Genomic DNA, 20520 nt, shown 5'->3' with positions numbered 1-20520 from the left:
AGTCTCCGAAGAGTGCAAACTTTAACACAGTATCAATAGGCCTACCACTCATTAACGCAGCTACGCAAGTAAGCGGAAGCTCGACGGGTGGGCTTCTGCAAGCATTTTGTGCAAGCATGTACAAATCCCCTTCGCATCCATGCAGTTGAAGAATGCTTGAACAAGCAAAAGTTTCGTGCTTCCAATACGTGCAGCTCTGGCGAAGACTATTTGAGAGAGAGAGAGAGAGAGAGAGAGAGAAATCAAATGGCTCTAAGCACTATGGGACTTAACGTCTGAGGTCATCAGTCCCCTAGACTTAGAAACTAAGGACATCACACACATTCATGCCCGAGGTAAATTCATCGCGCCTCTTTGAACCACGCACGTACAATGCGAGCTGTGTGACACGTTGCATTGCTCTGCTTGTAGATGCCAACGTGCCAAGGAAAAACAAACTGTACGTAGGGGTTGCCCCCAGTGATAAATGCATACTCGTGTTGATCCATTGTGCTTTCCAGAATGACGCAGTCACCGATGGAATACTATGTAAACATTCCACTTCCGACGATTTTTGCAAAGTTTTCCCTTTCAGACATTTCGCGCCGCCCACGCTAACGGCCATCCGTCCGATGGAGAGTGAAACGTGATTCATCTGAAAGAGCGCCTGTCGCCACTCGGTGAACCCCCTGTTGCGGCATCGGCGTGGAAATTCCAGCCTTCGTCGCACACGAGCCAGGCGTCTGCTGCGGAGGCCCGTACGCAGCAACGTTCGCTGAACGGTCGTTGAGGAGACACCGTTGGTAGCCCCTTGGTTCATCTGGGCGGTCAGTTACTCAATCGTTGAGCGTCTCTCCGAGCGTACACATCCCTACAGCCGTTGTTCATCCCCTGTCATTAATGGTCTGTGATGCACCACAGTTGCCACCGCCCCAGTTTTGCATAGCGCCGTTTTGCCATGCACGGTGTACTCTAACCACGACGGCACGCGAACAGTTTACAAACTTAGCCGTTTTACCGCTAGATATCAGAAAGCTCTTCCATACATGTCTCACCACGACCTATTTCACGTGGAATGGCGATTTCTACGAACAGCTGGAAGGCGTCGCCATGGGTAGTCCTCTCAGTCCAGTGGTGGCCAACTTCTTCATGGAACAATTCGAAGCACAGGCACTGGACTCGGCGACTTGCAAACCTAAGGTATGGTACAGGTACGTCGATGATACTTTCGTGGTGTAGAGCCATGGTGAAGAACAGCTCGGTGGCTTCCTAAGACACTTGAACAGCCTCCATGCCAACATAACATTTACCATGGAAGTAGAAAAGGACAAGAAACTGCCATTTCTAGATGTGCTGGTCACAAGGGACGGCGAAAACCTGGGACACAGAGTGTATCGAAAACCGACTCACACGGACCGATACCTGCACAAACTGTCAAACCACCACCCGAGCCAGAAAAGAGGCATGATTAGTACGCTCGTAACGAGAGCAGGACGAATATGTGAGCCGCAACACCTCAAACGAGAAATGCAACACCTGGAAACTGTCCTGAGGAGCAATGGGTACTCCAGAAATTATATTAGAAGTGTAACAGAGCCAAACACTCGGTGAAGTAAGGAACCAGAAAAAGAAATGTCGGGTACGGCCTTTCTGCCATACATTCCCAGAGTGACGGACAGAATCGGCCGTATATTGCGCAAACATGGCGTAAAGACGATTTTCAAACCGACAAGGAAGATCAAAGAGTGTCTTAGATCGGCGAAGGAGAAAAGAGACCCACTTGCAATGTCGGGAATATACCGCATACCATGCACATGCGGAAAAGTTTATGTCGGAATGACTGGACGATCCATTAACACCAGGATCAAAGAGCATAAGCGACATTGCAGGTTGGGGCAGGTGGAGAAATCGGCCGTGGCAGAGCACGCACTGAATGAGACCGACCACGTAATAAAATTCGCCGACACGGAAGTACTGGCTGTAGAGAACCACTATCACACGCGCTTGTTCAGAGAAGCTGTAGAAATACAAAAACACGCTAACAGTTTGAACAAGAAAGAGGAAAGCCTTAAGGTAAACGGATCCTGGCTTCCCGTACTGCAGCGAACGACCGTCGCAGGTAGTAAGAGGAGAACCGCAACAGAAATGACCGCGGAGAAGCCCTCGGACGTTGGCGCGCCAGGTACATATAGTCTGCGCCCGCGAGCTCGGCTCCAGTTCACCACCGGCAATGGGGGGTGAAGCTTTGACAATGCCAGCCACTCGTGCTGGCGAAACGTCAGAAAAATCATTAGATGAACGTCGGCCGAAGAACCCGAGACAGAAGCCAATAGGCAGTTTGTCAACAAGTGGCCACGAAAGCCTCAACAATTTTGCGTTTCAGAAATGCATCCATCATTGGCCAGAAGGCCAAACCGTTTTTAACGTCAGATAAATCGCTCTGTTTCTGTATTATGACAATGACTGCAGTGTTTTTCGCGTTCCCCCAACACGCTTTACGTATCCTCCACTGCTAGTGCTGCCAGCTACCCCCTGAGTGGTTATTGCACGCTGACGTTGAATCTAGTCGGTGTATACCATATGTACCAAACTAATTCTCAGTTATGTGTCTATTATGTAGTACAACGTTACCAAATTTACCTTACGGTTGAATGAACAAACACATGTTTAACTGGCTAACAACGGGAGGTCACGACATTGGGATCACAGATCTACTTCAAACTTACAGCTTTAGGTAGGCCGTTAAAAACAACATAACGCGCAAGTAGTAAGGTCCACAACTCTGGCAGTTCCGAGAATATGGCAAGAGAAGTTTTACGTGTCTATAACGCAACGGACGTATCTGTGCATAGGGGCTGGATGTTAAGAGTGCATGGTGATGAGCTAGTTAGCGTTTGACCTGAATAAGAGGAACGTGTATGAGGCGACGGTTCGTCTCACTCAAACTTAATTTTTAATCTAGTTTTTTCATGACTGGTCATATTATTTAATTTATATGACATGTAAGTGATAATATAATTTAAAAACCCACGTGTATATGCATGAAGTTTTAGTGAATTTCTTGTTATCTGACTGATTACGATTTTTAATTAAATTTAATTATTAGAACAAACATATTTATAACTGTCGACATGTAAATCAAGAAACGTATAGAGTTTCCTGAAAATGTTTGCCAGTCGTGATTTGCGAAATCTCTTATACATGCAACCTGGTAAGATACCCGGAACTGCTTTACACCTCCGTGCTTCGAGCTGTAGACACAGACGCAGTCCCCATTTGTCATTTAACCTGCGTGGCGGTGAGACGTTGCTAATGTAGCGAGAACGAATAGCGTAGGTGCATTTTTTTTAATATCACAGAATTTACACTTGTACTACAATTATTAAGACTTGAGCGAGAGTCGAACCGTCACCTCATACATGTTTGTCTTACAAAGCTCAAACACTAACCACGAACTCTAACGTCCGACACCTACGCACAGATACATCAGTTACATAATAGACGCGTAAAACTTCTCTTACGATTTTCTCAGAATTGCCAGAGTAATGCACCTTACTACTTACACATTATGTTGTTTTACCGGCCTACTAAAAGCGTACAAAGTTTGAAGTAAATCCGTGATCCCAAAGTCGTGGCTTCCCCTTGCAAGATAGAGAAATGAATTTGTTGTGTTTTTTTTTTCACTCCATTTATCGAGAGTGGACTGGTCGAGAAGTAGTCTGATCTATGAAACCTCTGCCAAGCAGTTACGTGTGAACTGAAGAGTAGTCATATACGAGTAGATGGAGATGTAGATGATCTCCGTTTTGTCACAGAAAGTAAGGCTACCACCATCCTGAACACTGCAGTGCTTCACTACGCATGGCCCTCTTGCTCCTGGTATTCTCTTGCCTCCTTCAGACTTGGAACTGATCCACTTTAAAGTGGACTGCGTAATACACTGTAACTTGTCATTTTTCACATTAACGAATCACTGACCTAGGTAAAAGAAGTAACAGGTGACAGAATAAAAATAATAATAAACTGTATTTGAATCCAGTCACCTACTGAGCCACCGGCTGTATGAGACTAAACATATTTCTTTATTATCACAAACTCAGTAATATACTCTGAGAAACGGGGGACTGCCACAACATACACTACGAAACTCTGTTAGCCCTTTTTCTTGAAATGAGAGCGACCACTTTAAGTTTTAACTACTGATACCTATTCGGAGTGCGTATTATGACATTTCTGGAAACTGAAAATCTCATCTGCAGGAATCAACATGGGTTCCAAAAATAACGATCGTCTGATACCTAGCTCGCTCTGTTCGTCCACGAGACTATTAGAGAGCAGTAGATACCGGCGCTTAGGCAGATGCTGTGTTCCTTGACTTCCATAAGGTATTCGATGCAATTTGGCCCAGTCAACAAAAACCAAAAAAGGGCGAATACTGGAAAAAAATCGTGTAGTCGCAAATTTTTGTACAGTGGTAGGGGGGAATGTCACGAACAATATACACGGCTATTACAAATGATTGAAGCGATTTCATAAATTCACTGTAGCTCCATTCATTGACATATGGTCACGACACACTACAGATACGTAGAAAAACTCATAAAGTTTTGTTCGGCTGAAGCCGCACTTCAGGTTTCTGCCGCCAGAGCGCTCGAGAGCGCAGTGAGGCAAAATGGCGACAGGAGCCGAGAAAGCGTATGTCGTGCTTGAAATGCACTCACATCAGTCAGTCATAACAGTGCAACGACACTTCAGGACGAAGTTCAACAAAGATCCACCAAGTGCTAACTCCATTCGGCGATGGTATGCGCAGTTTAAAGCTTCTGGATGCCTCTGTAAGGGGAAATCAACGGGTCGGTCTGCAGTGAGCGAAGAAACGGTTGAACGCGTGCGGGCAAGTTTCACGCATAGTGATGTGAAAGATTTAGTGTTTAAACCTCCTCTACCAAGAAACGTGCCAGAACTGCGAGTTCGCATCAACAATGCTTTCGAACTCATTGATGGGGACTTGCTGCGCCGAGTGTGGGAGGAACTTGATTATCGGCTAAAGGGGCACATATCGAACATTTGTGAATGCCTTAAAAACTTTTTGAGTTTTTGTATGTGTGTGCAAAGCATTGTGAAAATATCTCAAATAATAAAGTTATTGTAGAGCTGTGAAATCGCTTCAATCATTTGTAATAACCCTGTATTAAAAATCCACACCTGGGCGACATGATCGTTGGGGTGGGGGGTTTAAAGATCACTTCTTTACATTTTTCTTGAATAACTCAAAAACATCAACAAAAGCAAAACAAGGATAATGGAATGTAGTCTAATTAAGTCGGGTGATGCTGAGGGAATTAGATTAGGAAATGAGGCACTTAAAGTAGTAAAGGAGTTTTGCTATTTGGGGAGCAAAATAACTGATGATGGTCGAAGTAGAGAGGATATAAAATGTAGGCTGGCAATGGCAAGGAAAGCGTTTCTGAAGAAGAGAAATTTGTTAACATCCAGTATTGATTTAAGTGTCAGGAAGTCATTTCTGAAAGTATTCGTATGGAGTGTATCCATGTATGGAAGTGAAACATGGACGATAAATAGTTTGGACAAGAAGAGAATAGAAGCTTTCGAAATGTGGTGCTACAGAAGAATGCTGAAGATTAGATGGGTAGATCACATAACTAATGAGGAAGTATTGAATAGGATTGGGGAGAAGAGAAGTTTGTGGCACAACTTGACCAGAAGAAGGGATCGGTTGGTAGGACATGTTCTGAGGCATCAAGGGATCACCAATTTAGTATTGGAGGGCAGCGTGGAGGGTAAAAATCGTAGAGGGAGACCAAGAGATGAATACACTAAGCAGATTCAGAAGGATGTAGGTTGCAGTAGGTACTGGGAGATGAAAAAGCTTGCACAAGATAGAGTAGCATGGAGAGCTGCATCAAACCAGTCTCAGGACTGAAGACCACAACAACAACAACAACAACAACTCAAAAACAGCGGCTTCTATCGAAAATGTTACCGCTACAAAATTAAACTACATTAAATTTCCTATAAAAAAAGTTCTATTCATTTCTCCTCTAGAACTAACAGTTTCCGCGTTGCAGGGAATGGAATAATAGCAAATTATTAAAAATGGTGTTTTAGTGGTGTAAAATTAATGTTTACTGTTAAATGAAGTGGGTTAAGACCAAATATTAAATGACTACAATACCCAAGTACAGTGAAGCCGTGCTGACGGATAATTTGTGGCTGTTGGCAGTGGTAGGGAACGGGGGTAGAGGATAAAAATGTGAGAGAAGGCAGGTCGCCAAAATGAGGTCACTCACTGCCCTCATTTGTGCGTCTGCAAAAGGAAATGCGTGCAAGTGAGTCCCCATCGTACACCACTAGGTCGCAGGAAACAATTACACGCTGTTTCCCAATTATAGCGACCCTTCCGCTGCGCACCTTGTAAATCACTGGAGACGCGGTGCGCAGACACACCTGGAGAGTGTTTATTTTCTACAAAATGCGTTGTGCACAGCCATGACTGAGAAGCCTTTATTTTCCATACATGTGTTCACGCTAAAAAGAATGCAGATATTAGTTACTAATAAGACTACATCTACGAAGAGTCTACGTACATCTCCGCACACCGCCTTACTCTGCTAGTACGGAAGCTTATTGTTAGTTATCCTGCACGACTGTTGCTTTCTTCAGGGATTGGTCAGTTCCCCCACCACGAGAACTGCTCGCTCTTCAGCTCACACACAGAATAATCGACTACACTCTCCCCAGCATTTCGTGTCCAGTTCTCTTATGTGAGTAGACAAAATAACTTCACTGTGCTCGTCTTTAAATAGTGGAGAGACTTTCAGTTCATTAAATAAGTACTTATTTGCTGTAATTAAGAGAATTTTTATATAAAATATGTATCTGTAAACAACGAATCAGGAATGTATATCCGTGGGAGTGATATCAGTGAACTATGCAATTTGTTGGTGAAAAAGGAATACATGGATTGGAAAATACCAGTTACTTGAGAAAAGAGGGGAAAGTTGATGGTTTCAAGAAAAAAAAATAGGTGTGGTTCATGCTTCTCGCAGAAAATAGTACACCAGAGCAAATACAATTACAAGATTTCTAAGAGAGGCTGTTTAGGAGGCATTAGTCTTCATCGTCAGCTGGACGACGTCAAACGTTTGCGTTCAGCTTAAACGAAATTTGATTTTAAAAATAGCTGTCTGTTTTGTGCGAAAGCCATTGACGATGTATTTTTTCATAAACAGGAGAAAAAAATCAAAATGGTCGCGAAAGGTTTCGTGCTTGGTCGTTCGGTTACGATAACACAATTATAGTCCGTGCAGAGGAGAGGAATGATGAATGGGGAGATATCACCCGTAGACGTGTCTGCTCTGTTGGGGATCTACATACAAAGAGAGGAAAGGGCTGTCCTTCACTTGAATACGATTAGCTCCATTCCATATGCCAATATAATACTCACTCTGTCACATATGCTGTGTATATGTGGTAAGTGGCTCCATTTCATGCAGTCAATTCTACAAGTACCAGCAGTTCCTGAATGGAAGGGATTTATGAAGTCTGCCAGTATCATAATTAATGGTGAAAGAAATACAGTACATTTCCTACCATTCATTAACTCACCACCAAGTGACTACAATACAGTGTACACAGCTTTACAATACACCACTAATGATAGCCAGCAACAAGGTGGCGTCATTTCTTTTGTTACTTTCGAAAAACTGTTCCTCTGGTCAGGAAAGGTAGTCTGAGATTATTTCCCTGAGACTGAGAAGATTTCATACACTCATGTCCTACATACGTTGCATTGGTCACACAGCGGCAGGGTGTGGTCTGGTAGAAGTGTCAATTTAGATTATGCTGCAATTTCAGTTGACCATATGTTAACTCGACGCTCTTTCGGCATAGTTGTTTGAGGACACTTACTTGTTCAAGCTGTTTTAGCTCGAATCATTCTCAAAGGTGCTAGTGTCTCAGGAGATGAAAAGAGGCGTGTTATCAAGATTTTGAGCAATATAGTAGATATTAATGTTCAAAAATTGAGGGAGATGTTTGTTTGGCATCAATTTTAAATAATTTCAAGAATGAGCTGGCTCGCTTCAAGGATATGCAAGATGGTGACGATGATGATGATGCAAAGTTTGATTTGTGAAACGCACTCATTCAAGATGATATTTTGTAATAATTAATGTAGATTTCCTGGTGTTAAAAGTTAAGTGGGCATTAAACATAAACTTTGTATCATTCAAACACTATTTTCAATAATTTGCGACGTTTCCATCCCCTAAAACGCAGAAACTATTATTTCTGGAGAAGAAATGAATAGAACCTTTTTTATGGGAAATACAATGTAGTCTAAGTTAGTTGTAGGGAACATTTTCGACAGAAGCTGCGAATTTCGCGTTATTCAAGGAAAATGTAAAAATGCGACCTTTGAACGCCCTCCCGCCTCCTACCACAACCACAACGCTAACATGCCACAGGTGGGGATTTTCAGTACGTTGTTCATGATACTCTCCCCTGTCAATGTATAAAATTTTGCGAGTAGGGCAATTTTTTCCCCAGTTTTCTTTCGTTGACTGGGCTGAGTCCGCATTGCCACCTAATGATTAACAGACCTGCGTACGGAGTATCAGATCAATTGTGTGGCCGCGCGGAGTGGCCGCGCGGTTGGAGGCGCCATGTCACGGATTGCGCAGCCCTTCCCGCTGGAGGTTCGAGCCCCTCGGGCATGGGTGTGTGTGTTGTTCTTAGCATAAGTTAGTTTAAGATAGCTCAAGTAGTGTGTAAGACTAGGGACCGATGACCACAGCAGTTTGGACCTTCGGAATCCACACACATTTGGACATTTGTCCAACTGCACCTCCCCTACACTGCAGAGGCCGTTCACAAAGGATCCCCCACCACTACGGCTGTCCCCTCCCCTACTGGGCCGACTGCACAATAAGCGCCCAGATATTTTGTGCTCATTACGTGGATAACCGGAGAATTCGATTAAAGAGCTGGGCAGCTAGGGTTTAAATAAATACAATAAAAATGGAGAGAATGCGCTACTCGAAAATATCTAGGTACTCGCTGGTTTATCGAATCCGCTGAGCAGCTCCTCCATTTCCTAATTGTAAATGAGTACTGGACAGCCTGTGTGACTTGAGTTAAGAAGTGTACCTCATTGTTATCGTATCTCGGGCCGCAGTCAGTGTGGAACTATGTAGCATACTGGCAAATGTTATCGAACGGGGAACCGAGATGGAGTTACGGAACACAGTTCACTGCAGACGGAGAATTAAAGTAAACCAGAAGGTGCCTTCAGTCACTAACTTTTAGCACTTTTCCTTCGTCTCCCCCTCTTTCTTATTCTTCCATTTCTTCTTCGTAGGAGAAAGTGCCTCAGAAATCTGCTTTTCTGGTGTCGGTTGATTGCATGTAAGCCTGGTGGCTCATTCCTTAGCGTGTAAAAATTGTATAACGCTGGTTAGCGTTTTCGCCACGCCAGTTAAATACTTGCCAGAATTAATTTAAGCAGTGACACTGACACTTAAGTCGCCGAAGTGATGTCACTCTGACTTGCGCCACACAGTGAGTCAGAAGTATAAATACAGTATAGAGGCAACATTTTACACAGGCCGTTTTCATTCAACAGCTATTTACGACCAGCCGTTGTGGCCGAGCAGTTCTAGGCGCGTCATTCGGGGACCGCACTGCTACTGCGGTCGCAGGTTCGACTCCTGCCTCAGGCATGGCTGTGTGTGCTATCCTTAGGTTAGTTAGGTTTAAGTAGTTCTAAGTCTAGGGGACTGATGACCTCAATGTTAAGTCCCATAGTGCTTAGAGCCATTTTAACATTTTTTGAGCTATTTGCGCTGGGCAGCATAGCACGAGACATACTCCCCTCCATAATGATGCTAATTATAGTGAGGAATTAGGGAAACTATGAGGCTTGTGTTTAGAGAAGAGAAATGCGCAGTAGCCCTGGTAGTGATCTGTCAGGTTGTTTTACGCTGTCATTTCACAGCGTCTTCTATTAGCAGTATGTAGTACAGAGAATTGGTGGTGAAGAAGGAGCTAAGGCGGTCTTTCCCAACTTTTCTATTAACTCTGATATTTGCTTGCCCCTCCCTCCCCCTCTACCATTATGAACATTAGACCTAACTAAACTTTTGAATGGAAAAAGTTCATTTTTTAAATTACGAAAAATGAATAATATTTGGTGTGAAACTTCCTGTCAGATTAAAAGTGTGAGCCGGACCGAGACTCGAACTCGGGACCTTTGCTTTTCGCGGGCAAGTGCTCCACCAGCTGAGCTACCCAAACACGACTCACGGCCCGTCCTCACAGCTTTATTTCTGCCAGTATCTCGTCTCCTACCTTCCAGACTTCACAGAAGCTGCACGCAGTTTTAATCTGCCAGGAGGTTTCATATCAGCGCACACTCCACTGCAGGGTGAAAATCTCATTCCGGAAACATCCCCCGGCTGTGGCTACGCCATGTCCCCGCGAAATCCTTTCTTCCAGGGGTGTTAGTTCTGCAAGGTTCGCAAGAGAGCTTCTGTGAAATTTGGAAGGTAGGAGACGAGATACTGGCGGAATTAAAGGTGTGAGGACGGGGCGTGACTTGTGCTTGGGTAGCTCAGTTGGTGGAGAACTTGCCCACGAAAGGCAAAGGTCCCGAGTTCGAGTCTCGGTCCTGCACACAGTTTTAATCTGCCAGGAAGTTTCATATCAGCGCACACTCCGCTGCAGAGTGAAAATCTCATTTTGAATAATATTTGATGTTTGTAGACGTTTCATTAAACTATGAACTAATGACTCAATGAGGCTTATTTCTAAAAACCTCGTTTTACAGAACGTCGGAGCAATACTTAGTACATCGCGATTGCTACCTACAAGTACTTCTCAGAAAGAAAGCTATCCATCCACATTGAGGATTGACACTTTTTTACAAAAAATTCTCCTCTTAACCAATCCTCTCCCTAATAACATTTACTTCACCCACATCGTACATCCCCATTTAAAATCAAGTAAATTAAAATACAGGCACAAACTGGAAGACTTCATGCTGCCAATGCTTAGTATCTGACCATCTGCCACTGCCACTATTAATAATAATAATAATAATAACAAATGGTTATTATTATTATACGATGTAGGCCATACATCAGTATAGCAGCCATTACATAGATACTGTTGTGTTGTCAATTAGTTCGTCTCTTGTTCTGAAGTGAATAACGAAGGACTTCAGGTCTATTTCAGAAACTACCAGAAGACCGCATTTTCGGGGGATACTTAGGCCTATGTGATGTTTATGTTCCAATTTTCCTGTCATAGATGCATGGTAGAAAGTACACAGTATATGTGTAGTGGGTGGATTACATGAGGATAATTCACACATTTCTTTCAGCTGAGGCTTCACTTTTAACAAATCATATCATAAATTTTAACTAAAATATTCTTGAACAGATAGTCGGTAAGACTTACTGGCTGACATAAATGCACGTTAAGCGCGCGTCTTTCACTTTTTCCGAGTATTATCAGCTTCATTGTGTTCGAAACCTGACGCCAGACAGAGTTACGCCACTGAGTTACCATGCCGTACATAAAGTAAATTAGAGCTTAAAATTTTGCAGAAACGGTTCCTTACTCATCTGTCAAACTCGTAAAGAAAATATGAACGACCGTAAAGGACGAAAACAGGTGCTATGGAAAATCCTGTCAACAGCTCTTTCAGATATCCTTGAAGGAGTCCAAAATAACTGGAACGAGTTTTCGGTTTCCAAATAATTTTCTTGAAGAAAAACGTTAATGAGAGACGTTTCGCACCGAACTGTTTACAGTCACGCGACGAGTGGCGTACCGCCAGACTTTTTGCACGAACAAACTGCTCGTTGACCTAGGGAGGCGGTGTTGTTGCTAAGTAAGGCACCTGGTTGGCATAAAGGGGCAAGAAGTCCCCGTCTCGCCATCTGGGCTGAGGTGTTCAGCGGCTTCCCAAAATCGATTAAGGCGTATTTCAGTTTCCCAGTACACGTCTACAGGTGCAAGCCGTCTTATGGTGTTTGACGGGGAGTATTATGTGCACCGCTGTCATCCTAGCCTCTCCCCCCACCCCCCCACCACCCCGGCCTTTAAGCGTTCCAATCGCGAATGGTTAGCACGAATAATGATTGTAAGCCCCAGTGTGTGCTCCAGACTCTGTAGTCCTACCTTCTTTTCGCTAGATATAAGCAGGAGGAAGCAACATATTGGTTGACTCTTCTAAGAACACACGCTGTCGGAATTTTAACAATAAACCACACCATTGCCTCTCTTGCAGCGTCCTCCATTGCAGTTGGATGAATGCGACACTTTCGCGCTTACTAAACGAACCTGTGACGAAACGCTCCGCTTTTCTTCGGGTCTTCTCAAATTTTTTCAGCAATCCTCCCTTGTATGAATCCTGGACTGACGAGCAATATTCAAGTACTGCTCGAACGAGGATTTTTTCAACTAATTCCTTCCTGATGATCCGTTCACTGAATCCTTGTGTGGCATCTGCCTTACCTGATACTAGTTTTCTATGGTTGTTCCACATTAAATCGCTAAATACGCATACTCTTTCACATTTTATTGACATTGTTCCTCCAGTGATTGTTCTGTACTCGTGCAATCATCTAATAAAGGGTCTTACAGCCCATTTATGTGCAGTACTTTAAATTTACTTATGGTGAGGGTCATCTCCCAAACCTGCCCCAAACATTGATCCTCTGCACGTCTCGCAACATTTCGTTATATTTTTCTACCGTTGCGATTTCTCCATATATGACAACATCCATGAACACTCTCATAGATATGCCCACGGTATCTACTTGGTGATTTATCCACGTATTCAACAATTTCCTTGACTTAGGCTAAAGACACTTTTATTCAACAAGTACACAAAGAATGACATGATGCGTTCTGTTTGCTAGAAACTCTTCAATCCAAGGCTGCTCTGATATTCAGTGCGCTCATACTTTGATTATTAAATGACACTGCCGAACTGTATAAAAGCTTTCCGGAAGTCTAGGAACGCGGCGTCAACTAGGGCACCGGAATCTAATGCCCCCTGTTTTCCTTGGAGGAACAGACCGAGCTGGTTTTCACGCGGTGAATGTTTGAGGAAGCCATTTTGATAACTACAGAAAAAAATTTCCGCCTCCAGAAATGTTGTAATACGCGAGCGTAAAGCATGTTCCAATATTTTACAACACACTGACATCATCGATGTAGACATATAGTTTTGAGCGTCTGTTGCACGAATCTTCTTAAAAATGGGATAGACTTGCGTATTTTTCCAGTCAATAACAAGGGCACCACCCGGCTATCAGATTTACTAATTTTTACATCACCTCGGTTCCGACAATTCCGGACCTGTACAGAAAATTGGAATAGAGATCAACATAAACATTATTTCTGCCATTTTTATTGCTCACGAAAACCACACATCTCTTGTTGTACCACCATACAGCGAGACCTTCAGAGGTAGTGGTCCAGATTGCTGTACACACCGGTACCTCTAATACCCAGTAGCACCTCCTCTTGCATTGATTCATGTCTGTATTCCTCGTGGCATACTATCCACAAGTTCATCAAGGCACTGTTGATCCAGATTATCCCACTCCTCAACGGCGATTCGGCGTAGATCCCTCAGAGTCATTGGTGGGTCACATCGTCCATAAGCAGCCCTTTTCAATCTATCTCAGGCATGTTCGATAGGGTTCTTGTCTGGGGAACATGCTGGCCACTCTAGTCGAGCGATGTCGTTATCCTGAAGGAAGTCATTCACAAGATGTGCACGTTACGGCGCCTTCCATAAGAGATGTGCACGATGGGGGCGCGAATTGTCGTCCATGAAGACGAATGCCTCGCCAACATCCTGCCGATATGGTTGCGCTATTGGTCGGAGGGCGGCATTCATTCATGTATCGTACAGCCTTGACGGCGCCTTCCATGACCACCAGCGGCGTACGTCGGCCCCACATAACGTCACCCCAAAACAGCAGGGAACCTCCACCTTGCTGCACTCGCTGGACAGTCTGTCTAAGACGTTCAACCTGACCGGGTTGCCTCCAAAAACGTTTCCCACGATTGTCTGGTTGAAAGCATACGCGACACTCATCGGTGAAGAGAACTTGATGCCAATTCTGAGCGGTCCATTCGGCATGTTGCTGGACCCATCTGTACCACGCTGCATGGTGTCGTGGTTGCAAAGATGGAACTCGCCGTGGGCGTCGGGAGTGAAGTTGCGCATCATGCAGCCTACTGCGCACAGTTTGAGCCGTAAATATAAACACGACATACTGCGGCTGCACGAAAAGCATTGTTCAACATGGTGACGTTGCTGTCAGGGTTCCTCCGAGCCATAATCCGTAGGAAGCGGTCATCCACTGCAGCAGTAGCCCTTGGGCGGTATGAGCGAGGCATGTCATCGACAGTTCCTGTCTATCTGTATCTCCTCCATGTCCGAACATCATCGTTTTGGTTCACTCCGAGACGCCTGGACATTTCCCTCGTTGAGAGCCCTTCCTGGCACAAAGTAACAATGCGGACGCGATCGAACTGTCGTATTGTCCGTCTAGGCGTGGTCGAACTACAGACAACACGAGCCGTGTACCTCCTTCCTGGTGGAATGACTGGAACTGATCGGCTGTCGGACCCCCTCCGTCTAACAGCCGCTGCTCATGCATGGTTGTTTACATCTTTGGGCGGGTTTAGTGACATCTCTGAACAGTCAAAGGGACTGTGTCAGTGATACAATATCCACAGTCAACGCCTATCTTCAGGAGTTCTGGGAACCGGGGTGATGCAAAACTTCTTTAATGTGTGTATTTATAGTATGTGAAGCTTAGAACTCGAATATCAATCTTCCAAAGCCATACAATGCAACTCTTAACAGTTCTCTAGAAAATCGATTACGAAGTGTTTCGAGAAACTTTAGTTACTATAATTAAGGCAACTTTCTAAGACGGGTCTCGTGACTCACGCGGTAGCATTGGAGAATGGTAATCGGGTGATCGCTGGATGGAATCGTACTGTGGTCCTTTTTTTTCGTTTAATTTTTTCAGTTAGAACACCCACGTCTTTGAAATGTAAAATTCATCAAATTAATGCCACTTAACAAATATCCGGTCATCTTTTTATGAAAAATCCACATGTTCTTGTTCCTAATTACACATTGCATGAAACATTCCAGTTTTCATCGCAAATTTAAATTCTGCTTTATCCGTATTTTATAAAAGATGTTAGTAAATTGAAATAATCGTTATTAACAATCTTTTATAAGATATTAGTAATTAAGAATTTATGTTTGTAATGCGTATAACATCTAATTTGAAACAAAAAGACAGCATATGATGATAACGATGACCTGTCACTGGAATTCTCTCTGTCCTGGTCAACAGCTCAAATGACTGTGCGGCGCCTTTTACACTGTTATCTCTACAGGATTCAGAATGTGCACCGTATGAAACCCCAAGAAGGGCTACTGCGCCGTGACTTTGCCCTTCGTTTTTTGGCACACTGGAGATGGATGACACGTAACCAGGCAATACTCTCTGGACGGACGAGGCACATTTCACTCTGCACGGTGCCGTAAACGCCCAGAACTGTTACGTGTGGGATTCTGTTCTGTCTGCTACATGTTATGCAGGGACATTCATTGCGCTCAGCGTATGTAACTTTGCGGTGTAGTTTCATAAGCTCCTTCATTCTCGATCCGTTTTTCTTTGAGGAGTGTGTAATGTGCAGTGGCATCTGCATGTTATTTTTGTAAATTTGTGGTAAGATCTTATGGGACCAAACTGCTGAGATCATCGGTCCCTACGCTTACACATTACTTAATCTAACTTCAACTAACTTACGCTAAGGACAACACACACACCCATGTCCGAGGGAGGACTCGAACCTCCGACGGAGGGAGCCGCGCGGTCCGTGACAAGGCGCCCTAGATAGCGCGGCTACCGCGCGCGGCCGGCATGTTATAAGGACCTCCTTGAGCAACAAGTGATTCCAGCTTCGCAAGAACGCAACTATGTCCACAACACGGTTTACATGGAAGATGGGACGACACTCTTGGCAATTTCAAGACGTGAGGCTTCCACATCTCACGAGCTAATTCCATATGACTTCCCGTTGTCGGAATATATAAAACATTGTGCCCATCAGGGTTGAATCTGCACTCTTTCTGATATGAAGGACAGCATACAACGACATATCGTTCTCAATACACTGGATATGATGCGAACAACGTTCGACCACATTGTATTACGGACGCAGCATATTGCTGAGCTGGGAGAGCATACTGAACTCTTTTTGTAACTTGTGACAATATCCTAATAAACGTGCCAGAACCACTGTTATCATATGTTTTATCGTTTATCCGCTTTTCCTGCACCCACACCACACTCTGAGTGCTTACCGCGCCATATTTTCGCTTGGTGGCAGAAAGTGGAACTATTATTTTTTCAGCATACTGCGAGCGCGCGTCGCATATTGAACATACCCACGATGTTTCAGCAACCTGCGACGTACGCAGCCCGCAGTGCAGCAATAGGAGCATAGTTTAATTATAACCACCTGGTAGTTGCATTGTCCATTAGTCATCATTGTGATGTATTGTGGCCAAAACGAGCGTCGCCATTACAACTTGTCGACACAGTCCTATATGGAGAAAAATTTCATTGATACAGCAATTCTGTTCACAAGCGTTTGCTCAGAAGGCGAGACTTGCTGAGAGTATTTATGCCTTATTTGTAAATCAGGGTCACCACTTTCAAACCGTGGATGACAATCAACAGCCGGCCGGAGTGGCCGAGCGGTTCTAGGCGCTACAGTCTGGAACCGTGCGACCGCTACGGTCGCAGGTTCGAATCCTGCCTCGGGTATGGATGTGTGTGATGTCCTTAGGTTAGTTAGGTTTAAGTAGTTCCAAGTTCTAAGGGACTGATGACCTCAGAAGTTAAGTCCCATAGTGCTCAGAGCCATTTGAACCATTTGATAATCAACATTTACAGTAGGCTGTCGAGTTTAGCTCGACAGACAGGGAGTCCAAGATGTGTGGTTCAATAAATCATGCTAGCTCTTTCGACTGAAACAGAAATGATATAACAAAAAAGCTGATACGGTAGGAAGTGATGTAACAATAGCTAAATTTTCTGGAAAGTGTAGGGTTTTCGTCACAGCTGTTACGGAAAGCCCTTCGGTTTTCACTTAATCGAACATCGATTCCTCCGTGCAGTCAATGAGCTTCATCTGCAGGGCACAAGTAAAGCGTCCGGCACGGATAGCTGCCATCGCACGGTTAAGAACTTCGGAGAAGAAAATGCGAAATTCATCTGTTAGAAAGCACCTCGTTTCCCCTTCGTTATCTGCTCGTCCACAAACACAATTTTGGTGCGGTACATCCTTTGCTTGATTCTGAATGTTGTCGATACCTGTCAACTTGGAAATGTGGAAAGCTGGTGCTACGAACTGCTTTCTGGATTAAGAATTCTGAACGACGTCTCAGAAGAGAACTGAAGAAAGGTGAATGCAAGTCTTAATACCAACAGACAAATAAAGATGAAATGCCTCGCGGGGTAGCCGCGTGATCTAGGGTGCCTTGTCACGGTCAGCGCGGCTTCCCCAGTCGGAGGTTAGAGTCCTCCCTCAGGCATGGTTGTGTGTGTCTGTGTGCTGTCCTTAGCGTAAGTTAGTTTGAGTTAGGTTAAGTAGTGTGTAGGCTTAGGGACCGATGACCTCAGCAGTTTAGTCCCATAAGACCTTACCACAAACTTAAAAAAAAAGAAAACATTGAAATGATGTATAACATTATTTATCGGGAGATTCCGTCTGGTGTTGTTCGGCTACCTGATGGTAGTCTTTCTACTTGATGTCACTTCGGCGACTCGTGCGTTGTCGAAGGCGAAATGAAATGATGAGGAGAGCACAAATGTATAGTCCCTAGCAAAGAAAATCTCCGAGCCGGCTGTGAATCGAACCCAGGAACCCGCGATCTAGAGGCGGCGATCACTACACACTGAGCAGCGAACAGCAGAGAAGAATAACATTATTGAAACAGTATATACTTATTTCGATAAGTTACTTTGCGTAAGAAACATGTTTCACCGTCGTACTGAGAGCAGGTGCCGCTTATGATTTTTAGTAGCAGTTCTGGTTTGAATCGCTAATCCTCATTCTCTACAACACATGCTCCTAGTACAGGTCTCCTAACAATTCGCTTTATGCCCTGGGATATAGCTCACTCATTTGCCCGGGAGTGGGGGGAGGGGGGGTGGAGGTGGAGAGAGAACCATTTTCAGCAAGGTTTCGAGATTCGACCACTGGACTGGAAATTGTACACCGCTAACAGTTCATACACAGCCCCCAGCTAACTTAAAGAAGCTTCCGCCAGTCACCTTCACGACAACAGAATATGAATATACAAGGGTTGGACAAAAATATGGTAATTGCGAGGAATGTATGCTTGTACATAAATGTAGATGCTAGCCAAGCCTGCTGGTTGCGCTGTTGCACTTGACCACGAACGGCACCTGTGGAATGTCCTCAATACGTTGCAAGTGTCAGTCGTGGCCAGAACAGTGATCTGTGTAGTTGTGACGCACCATATCACACATACATACCACATACAGGGAAAACGGAAAAGCATCATCCACTAAGTCACAATTCAGATGAAAGTATGTGTTGAGTGATCGTGACATATGGTCATTGAAGAACATTATGGCGAAAAGCAAGAGGACGGCAGCCGCAAAAGTCACTGCAGAATTTAAAGTCGCACTAGCGAACCCTGTCAGCAGTAAAACAACAAAAAGGGAGCTCCACAATCTGGCAATTACAGGGCGACCTGGAATCCAAAACCACTCATCAGTGATGCAACTGTTTCAAAAATGGTTCAAATGGCTCTAAGCAATATGGAACCTAACATCTGAGGTCATCAGTCCCCTAGACTTAGAACTACTTAAACCTTACTAACCTAAGGACATCACACACATCAATGCCCGAGGCAGGATTCGAACCTGCGGCCGTAGCAGCAGCACGGTTCCGGACTGAAGCGCCTAGAACCGCTCGGCCACGAAGCAAGTGGCCATAACAGGAAAACATGGTGCTGAAGCCATGAAACCTGGGTTATTAGACCAATGCAAGAAAGTAATTTGGTCGGATGAGTCTCGTTGTACACTGTTTCCAACTTTTGGCCGAGTTGACGCGCCAAGAGTGAAACACGGAGGGGTTCGATGATTGTGTTTAACACAGCTCGCATCGTCCAGGTCTGGTTTTGTGAGCAGGAGCATGAACTGTCGCTTCTCTCTCGGTCACCACAGTCACAAGATCTCAATATTATTCAGACTTTGTATTCTACATCTGATGAGGAACCTGCGTGATAAATCGGCTGCTGTGGGCGAGCGGTTCTAGACGCTTCACAGTCCGGAACCGCACTGCTGCTGCGGTCGCAGGTTCGAATCCTGCCTCGGGCATGGATGTGTGTGTTGTCCTTAGGTTAGTTAGGTTTAAGTAGTTCTAAGTCTAGGGGACTGATGACCTCAGATAGGGCTTAGAGACATAGAACCTGCGTCATCGCTACCCATCTCCATCATCATTACCTGAACTTCCCATTATTTTGCAGCAAGAATGGTATATGATTCCAGTGAGAACCATACAGAATCAGTATTTAACCATTCCGAGGAAACTGGAAACTGTTCTGAATGCCAACAGTCTTCGTACACTGAAATGACATGGCAGTGCGTCTGTGGTGTTTCCATAATTTTCTCCACCCCTTGCAGTTCAATTTCCATGGAGATGGCTTCGTTCACTGAACACCTCGTCCAAATAGCCACTTGGCTCTACAAGATGAGGTCTCTGCCTACTGTGCGACTTTACATTCGGTAAACGCGACAATCGTATAGAAAACCGGAATGGTTCACCCGGAAATCCTCACCCGCGCACAGGAACGCAACTTCGAAATCTCTCAACTTCCGTAGAGCAAGAAATAACTAAGTTGATCACGAAGAATCACCTACTACAGACTTGTGGAGTACACTACGAGAACACCAACTCCGCCCCCACTACGAGGACACCAACTCCGCCCCAGAGGGTTCACTACTCCTACACCCCACCAGGACTACCGGTCGACTTCTCCGTTTTCGCGGAACTCCCAAAACTCTCCATTCAGGACTTCGCAATCACAGTCAGGAGCACACTGTAGGCATTAGCCATTTCCTGCTCCCGCTCCAAGAGCTTCTGTAACGTGCTGCTTCCTGCTCAGACTTATGGAAGTTTCTCTGCAGCGGGTGGTGAAAAACACCGAACGTCACGGGAAAATTCCTCGCTCCTGAGGTCAGCCTAGCAGATTCCGGCCATCGCCCATTTAGAAGAATTAGTGAAAGATTGGACTCTGCGACCACAGCAAACAGGCGCTGCTAGGAAATGATACGTTACAGGGCTACACATTTGTCGCTCGCGGACAAATCCTTCACGTTTCAGCGAGAACACAAGCGGATGGTTTTATTCGCAGAACTTGAATTGGTA

At 44.6% G+C, this 20520-nt stretch overlaps 1 protein-coding gene across 1 annotated transcript in view; it reads right to left on the bottom strand.

The window, feature by feature from the left end:
• The window catches only part of LOC124613225 (protein cycle), a 996167-nt gene that overhangs the window by 894844 nt on the left and 80803 nt on the right, over positions 1-20520 (bottom strand). The window lies entirely within an intron of this gene.

The sequence above is a fragment of the Schistocerca americana genome, chromosome 4 (assembly GCF_021461395.2).
Source record: "Schistocerca americana isolate TAMUIC-IGC-003095 chromosome 4, iqSchAmer2.1, whole genome shotgun sequence".
Taxonomy (NCBI): domain Eukaryota; kingdom Metazoa; phylum Arthropoda; class Insecta; order Orthoptera; family Acrididae; genus Schistocerca; species Schistocerca americana.
This window is presented reverse-complemented; position numbering and strand designations above follow the sequence as displayed.